Here is a 15,229-nt window from a genome sequence, read left to right on the forward strand (position 1 = left end):
CTCTACGGGCGGACACTCCGCTGGTGGAGTTTCTTCACCAAGTTAATACACACAACTCTAACTCCATCTCCTTTGTAAATGTGCCAACACTGCCAAGTGTACACCACCATGTGTATGTGTGTTAGCTTTTTACAATCATTTTTCAAATGATGTTAGCTACTCAACTTACCATGCCACTCGATCCCAGCGACGATGCAAAGTTAGATCACTCGAGTGGCACTAGATGACCGATATGCAAACAAGTTTGCCCCTCTTGATAGTACGGCCATCTATCCTAAATCCAGTCATAAACTTCTCTACACACCTATGACCGGTGAAATAAAATGCCCTAGGTTATACCTTTGCCTTGCGCATTCCATTCCATCTCCTCCACTGTTGATGCAACACATGCATCAACACGATCAACAATGATATGATTCACTTTATATCATCACATGATCATATTGGTTCATCGATCTTGACTTTACTTGCTCTTCATCGTTGCCATCATCCATCGGCGCCAAGTCTTGCTCAAGCTTCACCACCATGCGGTCCATCACTCCAAAGCCTTCGACTTGCTCTTCACGCTTACAACCGGTCCATCAAGCCAAGTCTTGTCTTGATCTTCTCCACCTTGATCACATGACTCAATGTCATGTCTCATGTGCATTTAAGCTCCTTCATCATCACATGTGTGAGCTTTGCAACATCTCTAAGCCATTTTCACCTTTATGGCATATGTTGCTCACATACATGTACCTGTGGACTAATCACCTGTGTATCTCACATAAATACAATTAGTCCACCTAAGTTGTCACTTAATTACCAAAATCAAACAAGGACCTTTCAATCTCCTCCTTTTTGGTAATTGATGACAACTCTACAAAGATATAAAAATTAAACTCTTTTGGATTCATGTTGCTTGCCCAAGCAATTTTACCATGTGAAAATGATTTTAGACAAGTACCACAAACCCAAAATGGTAGTATTTGCTCCCCTATATATGTGCTGGAGTGTTTGATTTGAAGGTCGCATATATGCATAGATTAAAAATGTGGGAGAGTAAATACTATAAAATGATGCTAAGGTGTATAGAATAAACCTTTGAAGCGTGTACCAATCGAAGTTGCACCTTTAAGTTCATCCTTAGCACCATGGTTAGCTAGATATCACTTGGAAATAAAAGCACTAGATACCTTATGAGATCAACATTAAAAACAAGGTACTAGCATTACTTGAAAAGTATACCAAGTGTCTAGCTATCATCCTATGCATGCTAGTTATCAAATTATCATTTAAGTTCTATAACTAGTATACACCACACTAGCATGCATATTGAATTTAAAAGCTTATGCAATGCAAGCAAGCATATGAATATGCACATATCAAATGCAATCAATCAAGGTTTATGAGCTTGCTCCCCCTACTTGTGTGCTTCTCTTATCCACAAAATTTTGATCTATCTCTTTTTTTCAATGTTACTCCCTCTTTATCCATATTCATGTCTCTCTCTTTGTCCATATTCATGTCCAACCTCCTAAGCTTTCATATCTTATCTCTCCCCTTACACAATTTATCTCTCCCCCTATAGAGGCTTTCATATCTTTGTACAATCTCTTCCCCTTTGTCATTAATTTTTATAAAAGATGCGCTTCTCATTGATGCAAAGATATGTATTTATGGTAGATGGTTGAGGCTTGAATTTTACATTTTTTATGGACATCTCTTGTTTGTTAGAATGACACCATTTGTAGATACAACTTGTAACTTGTATAGGACTTCTTAAGATATCATACATAGGATCTTTAATCTTGATATCAATTTATGTGACACCTCCCTTTATGTGATAGCATGGGTCATCCATTTGATACACTTGAGCTTTTGTAGGTGAGTGATGCATTTTTCATTTGATGATCACTTAAAGTTGAGGATCACTTGTGGAACCATCGTCTTGCATGATTGATACCATGTGTAGATGTGATACCACTTGAAAGAATCTTCTAGTATGTAACCACTTGTTGGTAATAATTGTGATATCATCCTCTTGCAGCGTACTGTAGCATTTTGTTTGTATTTGGTAATAATTGTCCAATCGTTGACTAATTAGGCTCAAAACGTTCGTCTCGCAAAGTACAACCAAACTGTGCAATTAGTTTTTTATTTCATCAACATTTAGTATTCCATACATGTATCATAAATTTAATATGCTGGAGAATCTTCTTTTTATATAGTGCCAAAGTTTAGATTTTGGCTAACAACACCCCCTAGAGTAGGCTAACCTTTTGCAAGGACAGAGGGCATTGCGATATTTTGCACACACGCAATCCCCCCCGGCCGCATAAAACCTCGCCGTCTCCGACCAGATTATCGCTCACTCAATAGTTTGAGTGTGAGGCCATCGCGTGTGGGCAGCGGCGGCGGTGATGCATGCGAGGTGAGATCCTGCTGCTTGTTCCCACTCGCGGCGGCCGGTGATCACACCACTCAAACCAACAGCCCTTGGAACAAAAGAGGCGATGAGGAAGGGCGCCGCGGTTGGCGCTGGCCCGGCTCCCGACCGGCAGCCATCCTTGGATCCGCGTCTCCCCGGGGCCACCCCGCTCCCCGCCCCGCCGCGCCGTGTCGGATTGCGGACCCTTGGGCGGGCGACGGTGCTGCGGCGGCGGGGGCTGGGGTTGGGGACCGTCGGGGCGGGGTCCGCGGCGGGTTCTGGTCTGGACCGTGGTCCAGCGACGCGGGTCTGAGCCGCCTTTGATGGACCTTTTTCGAGCCTTTGGTTGCGAATGCATCGTTTTGGTATGCATGCTCTCTGTATATCTGACTCTTCCTTGTCCTCGCCGTCGTCGTCGTTCTCTTGAATGCTACTCTAGATTGCATTATCTCCGTGACGGATGTAGTAGTATGTATGTTCGCACATTCCCTGAACCCAAACCCTAGATCGAATCGGGGGCAGTGCGCGGTCCATTCTCCGGAGCGGCCGTCGCTTCAGGTGCCCATCCTACGGTGCCGCCTCGCCGCTGTTACATTGCTTGGCATCGGTGGCGGCAGGGGCTGGGAACCGTGCGGAGCCGCCTACGCGGCTTCCGAGTCGGGTTTGTTCTGCTGCGCTGCGCTCCCTCTCCATCCCTCCCTCCCTCCATCCATCTCCCTCAATCTCTCTCCCTACCTCCCGGCGCGCCGGTGTGCGGTGGCGCGGGTGCGCCGGGGTGCAGGAGCGCGGACGCCGGGGTGCCGGGGTGGGGTCGGTGGCGAGGAAGAAAGGGTCTATTGCAGCTTGGATAGCTCGGCTGCTGGTGCTGTAAAGAGCACACACACTGCTGGCTGATGGTGCTCCCGTTAAAATTTCGGACAAGACAACCTGAGGGGACTGTTCTTGGTTGCTGGGCGGCGAGAAGCGGTGGTGTCTGCTGCAGCAGAGCTGCCCCTAAATAGTTGGTGATTTGAGGAGTGGTATTGGGTTGGGTAGTATTAGGGGCCCCAGAGGGCTGGATATAACAAAGGATATGGGACATAATGCAGGATCACTCGTATCCTTCTGTATCCGATCCGGTTTCATCCCTACTTGGGAGGCACACACCTCGCTCAGTCGCTCGCATCGCTAGCAAGGGAGAGAAGACAGTGGCGGGCATCGCTCAGCTGCTGGTGCTGTAAAGAGCGCACACACTGATCATCTGCTGGTGCTGTAAAGAGATGCGCCAGCCCACCAGGGCTCTCTCTCTCTCTCTCCCTCCCTCCCTCCCTCTCTGCTCTCTCTCGCGTGGTGACGACTGGGAGGCCTACGCCACCATATGTCAGGAGCCCAGGTCTTGGTCTTAACCGGGCACTTTGCCGACGACGAGCACCCACCAAGTGTGCCCACCCCTCTTCCCTTGCAGGGGCGCGTCCAGAAAAGGACATGGGTGTGCACATGTTCACCTGATAATCTTGCAGGGGCGCGGTCCCATTTACATGTATACACTTGTAATTAAACCAGATCCGAATACAAATAGCCGAATAGCTTAAATTCCCTGTATCCTGTTTTCTGACTTGGGTGAAAGTATCCAGTGACCGGTGCAAGTGAAATTTACTTAGAGTGGCCATGTTGGACATGGAAATGGGTCCGAATATGTGAAATGGAGTGCTGATGAACGGCGATGATGCTCAACTTTTCGGAATTGCATGCCATTGAGCAATCAAGGCAGCTGCAAGTATCTAATTAGAGCTGATCCTCTCCTGTCTGGAAGCCTATTTAGTCATCCCTTTTTGTTTGTGGTTCTGCCTAGGATGGTCATTCGGATATGTGACAACCAGCACAGTTCCACTCACATTAGGATGAGTAAATTGGGCAGCAAGAGAAGGGAGGGCTTGGTTACTATGATTGAGCAAAGGTGATGCTGAGCCCTTTTAGTATGGTTTATGCTGCGATGCTTTATGACTCTGTTTTTGTTTCATACTACTCTTGAGTTTCTATGATGGTTCAACTTTCCATTAGAGAGCTTCTGCACTCCATCTTCTGAGCATGGTACCTGGGATATTTTATTCTGTTTGCTGCTTAACTAGCATGGCTCATGCCTTACTAGTTAGTAGTTACTACCTCCATCCAAAGAAGAATGTGATTCTATCTTTGTTTGCTGCTTACATCTTAACAGGATGCCTTGTACCTTAGAGCGTCTCTAGCAGTCACCAAAAAAAAAATCCTAAAAGTCTTGTTTTGCAACCTTTCCATTAAAATCACCGCCCCAAGATAATAGGGAGTAGTGGTCGTCCGTGTATCTCTTGCGTGTTTTTCCAAGCGTGGATAGATTGGGCGTTGTTGCAGCAAGTTTTTTTTGTGCTCTTGTGTGTTTTTTTCCAAGCGTGTATTTTGTACTCTTGTGTGCTTTTATCTGCTTGTTCTTTTGTGTTCTTTTTCATGTCCTGTTCATGCTCTACCGTGATGAAGGCTATTCTTCTTCACTTGCCTTCCTGCTGGATTTGATCCTGGGACCTCAGTCAATGTTTGTGGGACTAATATGTAAATGCCCATCAAGAAAGGAAGCCATAAAATTCCAATGTGGGGCAATGATCAACGACCATGGCTGACATAAGTGCCTTTGAGCAACCAAGGCTGCTATGGGCACCAAACTGGAATCCTCCCTTTCCTCTCTTAGAAACCTTTTCAATTATGTTCTATGATAGTGGCTTTGTCCTTGGATGGTCATGCCATTCCATGTGTGTTGTATGATAACCAGGACAGCTCCACTTATCGTATCAGGACAAGTTGATCTGGTGATAAGAGATGATGGGGATACAGTTAAATGATTGAGCAAAGGCGAAGCTGAGCCCCCCCCCCCCCCCCCCCCTCAGAAAAGGGAAGAAAACATTATTTTATTTTGTCTCTTCTTTTTTTCTTTTTCTTTTTGCATGCTATTGCCGCATGCCACATCGTTCCAGCTGCATGCATGCACTGCACAGGAACGCCTGTATGGCCGCATGCAGCTGGAAACAAGGAAGGCATTGCATTAACTCCCGCACAGGAATACAGGGCGTGAGCGACAACATTTGGCTTGGTCACCTGTAAATCCCGAAAGCTTTTCTAGAACTAGTGCGCCTCTAAATCCAGAATGGAGGGAGTAAGTTCCTGCCTAAGTGCTCATCAAGAATGAGGCCATAAAAATTCCAATGTAGGGCAATGATCAACGACCATGGCTGACATAAGGGCCTTTGAACAATCAAGGCTGCTATGGGTACCAGACGGGAATCCTCCCTCTCCTCTCCTGGGAACCTTTTCAGTTATGTTCTAATGATAGTGGCTTTGTCTGTGGATGGTCACGCCATTCCAGTGTGTGATAACCAGGGCAGCTTCACTTATCGTATCAGGACAAGTTGATCCGGTGATAAGAGATGATGGGGTCGGTTAAATGATTGTGCAAAGGCAGCATTGATCCATTTTGGTAGTTCGTACGCATTCCTTTGTTTTTCAGATATTTTGTTGTTGCTTGTCTGTTGATTTTCCTTTCTTGTTTGGAACTGTTCTTCAGCGGCTGTGATGTCAAATGCCCCAGCCCCATAGAGCTATTACTTTTTAGCATCCTGAATTGTTACCTTTGGTATGTTGCTCAATATGCTGCTTAACTTGGATGGCTTGTGCCATATACAAGCAACCAGTTTGCAATTAATTGTTGTCATTGCTGTGGCGGTGGTGATATATATCCATATGAACAACCCTACTCAAAAGTTCATTGAGAGAGGGATGGAGTACTTGTTTGTTCTGCGAGTATTGTGTTGATACTGGGGCAAATCTGAGCCATTCAATGTGACATTACTCTTTCTGTTCCGTCATATGCTTCCGTTTATGATTCTATTTTCCTTCATGTATCCTACCTTTTTTAGTGATTTCAACTTGGGACCAGGATCATGGTACTGATGGGACGAATATGTCAACTTTGATTTGATGTCATATAAGATTCCTTACTTGGGTAGATTTGATGCATAGATCCTTTGGGACGCAGGAACCTGACATGAATTGTACAAGAATTTTGCAGGAATCAGTTCTTTTTCACAGGAGAAACAGTAGGATTTTCAGAAGAAAAAAATCCCTCTCATTCCTAAGGGGGCCTGAAATTCCTGTAAGATTCTTCTGAAATTCCTACGTTTCAAAGAGGTCCGTATTTCAGTCTGATAATGCAAGCAAGCTAGGATTGCTTCTCAATATAATATGGAAAGGAAAAATCAATCTTCATCTGGATTGGTCTCTGACTTCCAACTGTGCCCTCTTGGACCTGTGCTTCCTGGTGCCATCCTTCCTGTTCCATGTTGGCTTTTATGAAGCAAGCAGCTGGAGATGCTTGCAGCAGCAGAGGATTGGGAACCATGGAGTGGGTTTGCTGTGGCTTCTGGTTGGGGTTTGATTAGGCAACGTGGGATCTACCTTGTGATTGGTGGATTTTTTATTGTTTGATTGTAATTTTATATCCTCCTTTAACTGCCTCCCTCCCTCCCTTGTGTGTATGCACGCATGTGAGAATTTTCACATGCATGCATGCCCTTGAGGATTTGAGGATGCCATGTGTAAATAGGATTGGATCTACAGCGCCCTGTTTGGCAAAGCTCTAGTTCTATGAATAATTTTTTGGAGCCGGTCATCTAGCTCCAGGACTACATTTACTATGTGTCTAGACATAGTGTATATCTAAGTGCTAGCAAAAGCTGTGTATCTAGAAAAGCCAAAACGTCTTACAATTTGGAATGGTGGGAGTATACTACTATAGCTCTTCTTCAGCATGCGACATCAATCTCAGCTGATACCTTAGGAATTGGTTATAATCTGGTGCTGATGGTGGTGATGACAACAGTTCTGTTGGCACTGGTCCATCCACCTAGCCAGCAGCCACCTGGGACCTCCACTTCTCTATGGCCTCTTTTCTTTGTCGTGACACATTGCCATGGAGACTCTCTTGATCAGCCGCCAGTAGGTCAGTGGCAGCATCAAGGGGTGGGAACTGAGTTGGGGGTTCATCTGGGCTATGGTTGGTGGATTGGGCTGCCAGTGTGATGGCCTGGAGAACATATGGGGAAATTTTTGGTGTGAGTTTTGGGGGTGTTTGTAAGGGTTCATTCCACTTTTTCTTCTTAATATAATGATACGCAGCTCTCATGCGTGTTCGAGAAAAAAAAAACATGGGGAAATCTCTGTTCCAAACAGACCCTAAACTACATCCTCTTGTCTCCTCTCCCACCATTCTTTTTGCACACATGTAGTACATGTCTCACTTTTTTCTGGTGTTTACATATACTAAAAGACTTTGTGCTTTATATCAGATGCCTTCTGACTTTCTTTTTTGTTTGTACTACTCTCGAGTGGCTATGATGATTGAACTTTCCGTTAGAGAGCTTCTGCACTGTAGCATTTTTGGAGCTGATCCCTGGGATATTCTATTCTGCTTGCTGCTTAACTAGGATGGCTTGTACCTTGCTACCTCTGTCCCAAAAAAATGCAATTCTGTCTGCACCTGGAGAAGCATCCTTTTTGGGCAGTTGTAGCAACAAGTAACCAGTTATGTGGCCAAGAAGAGAGAGAGAGAGAGCAAGGGAGATTACATTGTGCTTCCACTACAATTTGCAGTTGCTATCCTGATAATGTTTAAATCTGAAATCTGAGCCACTGAAGTGACCTTTTTGTCCTAGTACTCCGCCCCCTCCCAAAAGAAAATTCCCATGGCGGTTTATGATGGTTTTGCTGCTGTTGCAGCTAATCTGCTTTTTGATTTGCTTAAAAGTTTTATTCTGCTTTGTACTCTTGTTCTCTTATCTGCTTGTTCTTTAGTGCTATTTTCCATGTCCTGTTGATTCTCTACCATGATCTAGGGCTGTTTTTCACTTGCCTTGCTGCTTGATTTGTGAGACCTTGGTTAATGTTAGTAGGACTAATATGCCAAGTCAATGCCATGATCTAGGACTAATATGAAGGGCAGGCTTGGTGCAAGCGGTAGAGTCTTACCGCCTGTGACCGGAAGGTCCCGGGTTCGAGTCGCAGTCTCCTCGCATTGCACAGGCGAGGGTAAGGCTTGCCACTAACACCCTTCCCCAAACCCCGCACAGAGCGGGAGCTCTCTGCACTGGGTACGCCCTTTAAGTTTCTACCTGAGTGCCCCTCAATTACGAATAAGTAAAATTCCAATGTGGGGCAATGATCAATAACCAAGGCTGACATACGCGCCTTTGAGCAATCAATGCTGCTATGGGTACCAAACTGGAGTCCTCGCTTTCCTCTCTTGGAAACCTTTTCAATTATGTTCTAATGATAATGGCTTTGTCCTTGGTAACCAGGGCAGCTCCACTTATCAGAACAAGTTGATCTGGTGATAAGAGATGATGGTGATACGGTAAGATGAATGAGCAAATACCCCAAAAGAAAATAAAAAGAAGATAACACTGACTTTAAAAGTGTGTCCTTGCTGATCCAATGAAATTTTGAGTTTTTTGTTTTCTGTTGTGGTCCCGGTACTGGAATGTTGGTATCTTTTGTCAATTATTGTGACCGTTGCCGCAGAGAGTTCTGGGTTTCCCTTATGTTGCCATTGTTGCAATACATGCCATTTTGGTGTTGCGATATTTTCCGTAGTTTGATTTGGGGCAAGGATGTCGCCATCAAAGTCATTCCCAAGGCAAAGGTGCGACCATATCCTCCTTCCCATTCCCTATGGAGACGATTTGTTCTGTTCTGTTGCTCACTTGTGTTCACATTTTCTTTCACTGTGGTGATTTGAATCGTAAGTAATCACAAACAGCTTAGATCAAGAGGGGTGGGTGGGTATCTTGTTTGATCTGGATGGGGATAGGTTTTCTTGTACTTCTGAGATTTATGCTACTTTCTTATCGATGAAATTAAGGCTACATTGATCCAAAAAACTGAAACAACCAATTTCTGACCAAGCTAGCTAACTGCATTGATTACATGATTGACTAAGCTGATGCTTGTTGGCAGTTTTGCCGATGCAATTGACATTTTAATGATTTGCTCTGTAGTTACTATTGACATCGATATGTAGCATTGACGGCCTATTTAAGTTTTGAGGTGGATTGAGCTGTTGCTCATTGCTGTGGCCAAGATAAAGCAGACTGTTTCTCTGTGGAGTCCAAATTGTTTGAGCCTGACGGTAGTGGCCACTGTTGAAAGAGTTTAGGCATGGAATTGTTGACTGATCAAATTTTCCTTTTGGCCTTTTGGGCAATATTTGTTCCAGGGACTGTCTGTCAGTTAGTAATCAATGTATTTGGTTCGATATTTCTAGAGACTAGGTCATATCGATGCAGTTCTCAGTGCTATGTTACTGGAGAGTGATTTCAGTTTTTGTATGCTGAAGGCACTGCTATGTAGTGTAGGGATAGTCTGTGATCATGTTAGAACTGTCGAAAATGGAAGTTTTTCTCACTTGCACAATGACTCACGACCATATTACAACAGGCTTGGGATGGCTGAGATGGCAAGGACACACTTCACACGTGCTGGAAATGTAGACCAGTCTGATCCTGCTGAGTGACAGAAGCTGCATGAGGTGGAAATCTATCAAGGGAGATGCATGGAAAATATGTTGCCTTTTCCTAGTAATTGAGTCATTCACAAGGGAACCATACTTCAAGTGCAGCTTCTTGCCTTGAGGTTTGAAGACTGCTTCGGTTGCACAAATTAGAGGAAGTTGATCTGACTATTACAAGCTTATTGAAATTGGATAGTGCATCATTGCCTTCAATGCCACCCAAAGTCTCAGGCATGTCAGCGGATTCTTATGTCCATATTGTCCAAGCCCAGGTCGACATGGCATTTGAAAGGTATACAAATACCAAGCCTTGAGATTCGTGATCGCTTGCCTTCTTTCCTTGGTTGTAAACATCTAGTGACACAATGATTGAAACCTGTTTTTGTAGATTTGATTCAGCTGTTGCGCTGGCTGAGAAGACTTGGCTTATTGATCGTGTTAACTCAGAGGTTGAAGTGATCCTAAATAACGTGAGATTAGTTGCAATGGATTGTGCCCAGGGGAAGGACCTTTCTAAGGCAGGCAAGTTTGCTGAAGCATCAGTAGCCTATGGTGAAGGGCTGAAATATGAGCCCTCAAATCCAGAACTATACTTATTAATTGTTGGGTATTGAAAATACAGTCGCAATGCCTATGTCATATGTAACAAGCTTTATTATCTGCTAGAACTTGTGGATGTAGATTAATTTTTTATGCATGTATTATCTTGTTTGGGACTTTGGGTATTATTAGATAGTACCTGAATCTAACTTTTGAATGAATTAAACTTATTTCAAATAATTTATTATTCTATAATGTTGATGCAGGTCTTCTCACCTTGCTTTGTTATATTACTGCATCTTATGATTTTTTTTTTTAAATTTTACAATTTTTTCTCAAGCGTGTTATCATTTAGCAAAAGCAGCAGGCACTAAGGCATGGCTTGGCCGATGCATAGCAGACAGCTGGAGAGTCATAGGGACTGCGACTGCCTGATCCATGTACTGCAGTGCATGCTTATCTCAGCCCGTGGCAACTTTGTGCTCACTATAGATGTCCAATAGGGCTGCCTAGGAACGGCATGGCGAGGCACGGCACTATCCGGCACCACGGTGGGGTTGTGCCATGCCGTGTCGTGTCACCGTGCCTAGGGGCACGGCACTATGGCGCTTGAACTGTGCCGCTGGGCACGGCGGCCCATAGCTTCTCGTGCTAGCCGCGCCAAGACGCCGTGCGCCGTTGTTGCACGACGTCGTCGCGCCGCTCAGCTTCGATCTGGGGAGGAGAGGATCCGATGCTGTGTCGCGCCATCGCCGTTGGAGCCGCCGCAATGTGCTGCGCCGTCGCTGTTGAAGGAGGCCATGAGGAGCTGCCGCGGGAGAGAGTGGAGCCGTGGAGGAGCTGGGAACGATGGCCTAGGAGCGGGGGGAACTGCGGCCTCGGAGAGTCACGTGGAGCGGCCGCGGGAGGGAGTCGTGAGCAGTGGCAGTGTAACTAGGGTTTGTAATCCAACACGACTGTGGTTGATCTAAAAACAATCTAACGTTTGGAAATAATCGGGACGCACCGTGCCAGCCCAAAAACCTTGTTGTGCCCGGGCCGGCACGCCTAGGCACGGACACGACGCCGGCTCGAGCCAGCCACGGTCACGAGGCCTGCCTGTGCCGCACTAGGTCTGGGATGTGCTTTTTTTGTCTGGGTTGCGTCGGTCCAGTGGGCCTGACCCGTTTGGACATATACAAGGCTTGAAATCCAACGATTTGTAATGCCTATAAAAATGGAAAATGAAAGAGCCACAGTAATGAGAAATTGACTTATCACTGGGCAGACAAGATGAGCGAGATTGATCGAAAGCGTTTTTTCTTTCTTTATTAGTTTTGTTTCACTCTGGTAAGAAACTCGATTTTGAAGACAGGCAAGGGGGTGAAGAATTCTGATTTTTGTATTGAGTTACAGATCAGGAGAGATCGAGCGGTTAATGGGGACGGACTGTAAATTCGCTGACGATACGTCTATGCTGGTACCTTGAATTGAAAACTTTCACATTCTTTTTTTTATACTTGCTCATAAAACTACTCACCTCCCCTTCCGCTGCATGCTTCCAAAAAACAACAGAGGAATAGCGGAATGACTAGCACCTGAACGTTCGGAAGGTGGTGTGCGTCCGGACGCCCGTGCCTGCTCCATACTGGTCTCTTGGATTCATGCACTTGCTCAACAATCCTACATCCAGATCTACTTTGTGACACTCAGATGAAACAAATTGCAACATATGTATGAAACAGATGAAACATTTGGAACATACATTCGCAACATAGCCATTGCAACATATGCAACATCCAGATAAAATACTCGCAACATGCATCGGAAACAGATAAAACATTTTAAACAAACTCTTGCAACATGCGTGTATAATCATTGCAACATGTGTAACATCCGAAAACTAACATTGCAACATCCATATAAAACATATGAAACATACCTCTGAAATATTTTAAACATGCGTTTTGCAACATAGGGAAGGCCGGGCCCAGTCATTCCAGGCGTCTGGGTGGGAGCCGGCGCCAAGCGGCGGCGCGTGAGCACCACCATCGTCAGCACTTCTAGCCGGGCCGGTGATGGCTCGCGACGGGTGGGAGCAAGCTGCGCGTGCGACGGGATGGAGGGAGCGAGGCGGAGTGGGGCGGCAGCAGCGAGCGCGGAGTGGGGCAACAGTAGTGACGCGCACGTGCGATGTGGGTTTAGGGGTGCAACGCAGGTGAGCGGCAGAGGTGGGTCCGTCCGTCCGTCCGGACGCCCATGACGTATCATTATCGGAGGAATAATCTCCACGTGCAATCTCCCCTCCAGTTGGAGAGAGCATTACCATGTAAAAAAAAACCCTCTTGCCTGGTTTACTTCCCCGGGATATAATCACTATGAGTTGCCAAACTAGCCCTTAGCGATTGCTTCAGATCTAGCTAGGGTTAACGTTGCTTACTTCTACCAAAACAGTGATTCTATCGGCGAAATTGGCCCTAAAATAATAAATCTGATTAGCTCTCGAGGAATCACTGAAGGTAACGACCAGTTTAGTATTATTCACGTGTGGCACACTATAAGAAATCTGACACGATGTGTCTGCTCGAGAGCGTGGAAAAGCCTAGCTGGTTACAGGTGTTAATCGACTGGAACGCAACTAAGTGTTCAACTGCTACCATGTTGGTGGTAGAAATGTCTGAAATCTGAGAATACTAGCCTGAGAAATGGAACCAAGTGAGTAGTGCAGCTGGATCTTATCTTATCGCTACCGTGCAAAGTCTGCACCATTTTCCTTTCTTATTATTCTAATCCTTTTTGGAATTAGTACTCCCTCCGGTTATCTAAAGCAAGTTGTTTTGGACATCGACACGGTCTTTAAGAAACGACTTTGACCGCTACTTTTTGCTATAAAATATTTATAAAATATAGTCAATATATACTTTTATGAAACTACATTTCGAGATGAATCTACTTGCATCACTTTCATATTTTCAAACTCAATCCAAAAGAAGTTATTTATAGTCAAAGTTTAAAATATTTGACTTAAGATAATATCAAAACGACTTGCTTTAGAGAATCAAAAGGAGTACAAGGCTGCCCACAATTTACAAGGACAATTTATATGTATGAGTAGTTTATCCATCAACAGTCATGCGATGGCATTTAGTGCCATCTAAAAATAAATATTTTAATCAGCATTATTTTTGGAAGTACCTGACTCCCAGCTGTTCAGGTGGCGTGTTCATTGGTGAGCCAATTAAGCTCAGGCCGCGTTTAGTTCGGCCCTGATTCGGCGCCGGCGGAAATCCAAGGTACCGTAGCGACACTGTTGCGCACTGTAGCATTTTGTTTTCATTTGGTAATAATTATCTTATTGTTGACTAATTAGACTCAAAACGTTCGTCTCGTAAAGTACAACCAAACTGTGCAATTAGTTTTTGATTTCGTCAACATTTAGTACTCCATGCATGTACTGCAAGTTTGATGTGACGGGGAATCTTCTTTTTGCATAGTGCCAAATTCTGGAATTTGGGAAACTAAACATGGCCTCAGTTTTGTTTCATTCGTCACCCAACTTGCCAGCCATTTAGTGGTTCCTTCGGATCTAGCTGGGGTTAAAGTTGCTCAGTTCTAGGAGGGTGTTTGGTTTCCTGGACTAAATTTTAGTCCATATCACATCGGACGTTCGGATGCTATTTAGGAGAACTAAATATGAGTTAATTATAAAACTAATTACATAGATGGAGGCTAATTTACGAGACGAATTTATTAAGCCTAATTAATTCGCCATTAGCACATATTTACTGTAGCACAACATTGTCAAATCATGGACTAATTAGGCTTAAAAAATTTGTCTCGCAAATTAGCCACAATCTGTGCAATTAGTTATTTTTTTATCTATATTTAATACTTTATGCATGTGTCCAAACATCCGATGGGACAGGGACTAAAATTTTCCTGTAGGAACCAAACACCCCCTAGGGCCTGTTTGGAACGGAGGGATGCAAAACACAGGAACGAGAGAAAACACGGGAATAGGAAAGGAATAGAGGTGTAAAACAGAGGATTGGAAAACACAGGAATTTTGTAGAAACGAGTGTTTAGAACACAGGAATACTAATGGCATAAAAGTTTCCATGTCATGTATTTGTTTATTCTCAGGAGTGAGTTCGTAAGCGACAGAGCCACAAAGGAAAGATTTCCCTGAGCTCGGAGCTCATTTTCTATTTCCTCCAAAAGTACATGTTATTTTGCCTTTCCTATGGAATGGTTAGAGTTGATTTCTTTGTTCCAAACGGTGTTACAGTGATGAAAACTATAGGAATCAGAATCCTCCATTTTTCCTACGTTATTCCCGTGATCCAAACAAGCCCTAAAAAAAATCGATTCCATCAGCGAAATTGACCCTAAAATAATCAATATGATTATCTGTCAAGGAACCACCACTAGTCTAGTGTTGTCACGTGTGACACACTATCAGAAATGTGACACGATGTGTCTTGTCGAGAGCATGGAAAAGCCCAGCTGATTGAGAAATTTTTCATGGAAAAGCCCAGCTGATTGAGAAATTTTTCATCGCAAAGGCAAGTGGAGCAACAGTAACAAGGCAGTCATTTTTATAAAGGGAAAAATACATGGCCCACGTGACCCAAGTGAAAACGGTCACCAAAAATTACTGTTTCGCAATCAATGACATGCACAACGGAAAAAGAGCAACGGTCCATTCACACCACAACGGCTATCAATCCGTT

General features: G+C 44.5%; 1 long non-coding RNA gene across 2 annotated transcripts; it reads left to right on the forward strand.

The window, feature by feature from the left end:
• Positions 1 to 2,303: 2,303 nt before the first annotated feature.
• Positions 2,304 to 11,117, forward strand: LOC136522966 (uncharacterized). Of its 2 annotated transcripts, XR_010776021.1 has the most exons (4): positions 2,304 to 2,775; positions 6,483 to 9,110; positions 9,905 to 10,269; positions 10,366 to 11,117. It is a non-coding gene; the product is annotated as an uncharacterized lncRNA (long non-coding RNA). The 2 variants fall into 2 exon arrangements; XR_010776020.1 differs by lacking the exon at positions 2,304 to 2,775 and having other exon boundaries at positions 5,288 to 9,110.
• The last annotated feature ends 4,112 nt before the right edge of the window (positions 11,118 to 15,229 follow it).

Source organism: Miscanthus floridulus, chromosome 18 (genome assembly GCF_019320115.1).
Source record: "Miscanthus floridulus cultivar M001 chromosome 18, ASM1932011v1, whole genome shotgun sequence".
Taxonomy (NCBI): domain Eukaryota; kingdom Viridiplantae; phylum Streptophyta; class Magnoliopsida; order Poales; family Poaceae; genus Miscanthus; species Miscanthus floridulus.